Raw genomic sequence first — 4,392 nt, 5'->3', positions numbered from 1 at the left:
GATGTTCCACATCAGTCTTCTGAGATGGTATCTTCACTGAGGTCAGCAGAAACTCTAGCTGAATTGCCTTAAATCCTGTACCTCCAAGACCAAATGCAACTTAGGCCTTAGGAATTTTGTACCACCTTGGCCAGTTCTGTGTGGCTGGTAACCTTAGCCACCAAAAAAATGCTTTAAAATCATTTCTATGTAACAATTAGATTAAAATTTGTCCTTTGAAGTCTGCTTCCAGTTGGCATTTTGGATATCACTTAAATTGAATCTCTGCTTTTGTGCTCATATGTTGGGCCACGGGCCTATTAAAGCCTATTAAAGTTTTTTTTTTTTTTTTTTATTTCATTTTAGTATTGTTAAAACAGTAACACTAAAAAATGAGACTATGAGTATGTAGTGCCAAGTCAATCCAAATAGCAATTCTGATTTAGAATTGATGAAGTGTAAGATCCTAACGGTAACTAGCTATTATAAACATATGTTCTATGTCAAGACAAGCTCTCAGCTACAGAATTCTAAAAATCCTAAAACTCCATCTCCTAAGGTACCAGCAAAGAGGAAAGGGATTTTTAATCTGAGAGCAGAGTAGCAATGGAGTTGCTGGATACCAGGGGAGGAATCTGAGTCATCACAGCAGGAAGGTTAAAGGACAGTGCATTACACAGGGTTCTATGGCTTCAGAGAACACTAGTCTAAACTCTATTTTTAAAACTTTCTTCCCCCAGTCCTAAAATTCATCCAGGAGAAAGAGGCTGGTTTAACTGCAAAGCAGAGAAAATTGATCAGCCTAGAGGGCTGGTCCTATTCGGAGAGGTCGAATGGCATCTTGCTGATGACCTCCCCATTCTCATTGACTATGGTGTCATAGGCCCAGCGGCGGTTGCAGCGGCAAATGGGCCCGCACTTGGTGGAGTTACACTTGGGGCACGGGTAGAAGCAACCCAGGCAGTCTTCATCAAGGCAGTCACACAGGTCAGCCTCATTGAAGGTGAGCCTGCCCTTTTTGTCATACTTGTTGACTTCACGTTTTTCAGAAACAAACTCATTCTTCTTTGCCATTTGCCCTTTCTTTATCTGCTGCCTTATTTGAGGATTAAAGTTGGCTACCTGAGGCCCGGGATTTTGAAATGACAACCGTTTTAACTGCCGATCCAACCATTTCATTTGCTTCAGTTCCTTCTCACTTGGTTTCTCAGGAGAACTTTGACGTGCAGGTCTCTCTCGCACGGAACTGCTCTTTTCTGCTTGTTCACTCATTTCTGCTCACCTGGGGACACAAACAAAGTCAGCAACCATTTGTGGGAGCTCAGTCAACCATGAGGACACTGGAGCTGGTAAAAGTCATTTCAGAATGGGCCTATTAAGTTTTTACTTCAAACCTGGCTTAAGTGGATAGGAGCAAGTTTATCAACACCAACAAATCTTTGGACAAAAGTGCTTTTATCAGATAGTATTTCCTCCTTTATTTAACCATCTCTTTTGTCTATCAAATGTTTAAATAACCATTCATGTTTGTCTAGACTAGTACTTCTCAAACATTAATGTGCATATGAATCGTTTCATGATTATGATTATGATTAACTAGATTATGATTCAGTTAGGACTGGGGTGGGGCCAGAGAGTCTACCTTTCTAATGTATGCCCAGATTGTACTGATATTGCTAATTCCAAACCTACTTTGAGTCTCAAGGGCCTAGAGCTAAACCAATAGTGATCAGGGGCAAAATTGCTTGGTCAGGGGCAAAAATTGCTTTGCTTTAATAGAAACCCAGTTATTCTTCTTCGGTGAGTGGCCCTAGGATAGAAAAACAACAGGTTTTTATGTAAAGAATCTCTTTCTCTCCACAATGCCCCCCCACCACCCCCACACAAGGCAAACTCTTGACTTTTCCTCCAGCTAAATTGGTTTGAACAAAGAAAATACTGTTTGAACCACTTCAGATCAATAAACATATTCCTTGTTTCTAATGACTGTAGTAAGTCATGGAAATTGGATGGGCATTTTTAGCAATTGCCTTTTCTCTTTAAAACATCAGCACATTAGCTGTGGTTTATTTATTTCGCTTGAAGTGACCTCCAATTCTTCTCAGGAAACACTCTACAAGCTACTTTAAGGTAATTCATCATATTGAATTAGTGATTGGTTTTTAAAAGGCTTTCTAAAGTCAGTACATTCTCAAGGACTTTCAGTGTCATTTCACCTCTCTCCATGTCTCACTGTCTCCCTGTGTATGTCTCTTCCCTCACCACTGCCCCCATCCCTCTGATTCTCTCCTAATTGGCCCATGTCCTGCAGACTCCACAAAGCTTCCCAAACTACTGATAATTGAAAGTAGAGAGGCAGAGGATGCCCATTTCTTTAAGGATGTTCTGCCTAGCTTCAAGAAGCAAACTGGCCAGAAGGAAGAGAGAGAGAGGATGGGGCATCAGCTGTGAGAGGATCACCATACTAGAGAAAAATTCCCTTTGCTTCTCACTGGAGAGTTTCAGGCAGTTCCAGAGGACTGGCCACACTCTGTTTGATCCATACTACTAATTTCACACAACAGGTTCCCTTTTAGGTCTTCCTTGTCACTTGAATGATGTAGTGTCTACAGAGAGGGAAAAGCAAATGATTCCCCTGAATCTGTCTCTTGAATTGGATTTATTTGCCAGGATCTTGTTGAGTAAATACCCAGGACAGAAATAATACAGTTTAATAATTTCTAAGTTACTCCAATGTCTTGGCAGGTCTAGAACATTTAGTTGTTTCGTTACTCTTATTCTTTGAGTTGTAATTTCATAGTTGACTATTTACCTTACTTTTTTTGGGGGAAAAAAAGGGTAGCAGCTACCTTTCTGATACATTACCCTAGACAGAGGAGCCTCAGGCATCACACTGCCAGGGATCAGACACTAGCACTGTCTTCACCACTAACTATCTGACTTTAACTTAAGATGACTTCAGTTGCTTAACCTCAGTTTCCTCATCTGAAAATGGGGATACTAATAGTACCTTCTCTATGGGTATGCCCTCAATTAGGTGCAGTGAGAACTTCAAAGATGATATAAGACCAGGTTTCTGCCCGCAAAGGTTTGGCAATCTCCACTGGAGAGATCAAGTGTCTGCAGCTCACTGCAAGGACAGGGAAAGGTGCTCCAGTTCAGATTCAGAGAACCCTATGGGGATGGGGTGGGGGGTGGGGTTCATAATAATCAAATATCAATAGAGGCATCCCTATTTAGAACTAAGGTTTTATCTTTTTTCTGCACCCCCCCCCAGTTTAGTGAGGTGCTCAGTCACTCAGTTGTGTCCAACTCTTTGCAACCCCATGGACTATAGCCCTCCAGGCTCCTCGTTCCATTTTCCAGGCAAGAATATTGGAGTGGGTTGCCATTCCCTTCTCCAGAACTAAGCTTTACATCTTAAAAAATTCCAGTTCATCCCCATAATGGTAAAAAAAAAAAAAAAAAAAAAGTGTGTGTGTGTGTGTGCATGTGCAAATTTGCCACCATAATTCAGTCTAAAGCCACTATTTTTTTTCATTCATTCAACAAATATTGATCTGGAGTCTATCATATATGCTAGGAATTGTGCCCTATTTATTGCAGTCACAATTGCACACACAAGTCCAGAGTCCTTCAAGCAGTGGCCTTTACAAAAATGAATGCTACTGCTGCTAAGTCACTTCAGTCCTGTCCGACTCTGTGCAACCCCATAGATGGCAGCCCACCAGGCTTTGCCATCCCTGGGATTCTCCAGGCAAAAACACTGGAGTGGGTTGCCATTTCCTTCTCCAATGCAAGAAAGTGAAAAGTGAAAGTGAAGTTGCTCAGTCGTGTCCAACCCTTCAGACCCCATGGACTGCAGCCTACCAGGCTCCTCCATCCATGGGATTCTCCAGGCAAGAGTACTGGAGTGGGGTGCCATTGCCTTCTCTGTACATGATACTAACAGGATATAAATCAAGTACAGTCCAAAACCCAGTTACTGAAGGACACAAAAGAAAATGTGAAAAAACAATGGAAAGAGCTTGATGGCCTGGTGAAAAGAACATTTTGTGATTATTTTAAGTACTTTACTCATTCATATCACATGACAAATTCCATCTTTATGTGTGTAATGATTTTTATTATTTAATTTTACTAAACAAAAGGATGATCTGAGACATTTTCTACAAAGATACTTGTATGATTCACCATCTATCCTGCTTTTTCATTCCTATGCCCCAAAATTATCCTCAGTATGAATACGTTGAAACCACTTATGCCTTTGGGCATACATACCTGGTCTTCTTACATGGAATGGTAGCCCTGATTTTGATACGACTCTCTCTCATACTTCAATAAACCCTTTCCTTACATATTCTCTCATAACAAAGACCTGTTCTAACTAAGTTGTTTACAATGTAACCACGG

At 41.0% G+C, this 4,392-nt stretch overlaps 1 non-coding gene across 1 annotated transcript; it reads right to left on the bottom strand.

Annotated features, from left to right (window-relative positions):
- Window positions 1-795: 795 nt before the first annotated feature.
- LOC102286933 (ARL14 effector protein-like) lies at window positions 796-1,251 on the bottom strand. Its single transcript, XR_001351994.2, has one exon. It is a non-coding gene; the product is annotated as an ARL14 effector protein-like (transcript).
- Window positions 1,252-4,392: the final 3,141 nt, after the last annotated feature.

Source organism: Bos mutus, unplaced genomic scaffold (assembly GCF_027580195.1).
Source record: "Bos mutus isolate GX-2022 unplaced genomic scaffold, NWIPB_WYAK_1.1 CTG432, whole genome shotgun sequence".
Classification (NCBI taxonomy): Eukaryota; Metazoa; Chordata; class Mammalia; order Artiodactyla; family Bovidae; genus Bos; species Bos mutus.
This window is presented reverse-complemented; position numbering and strand designations above follow the sequence as displayed.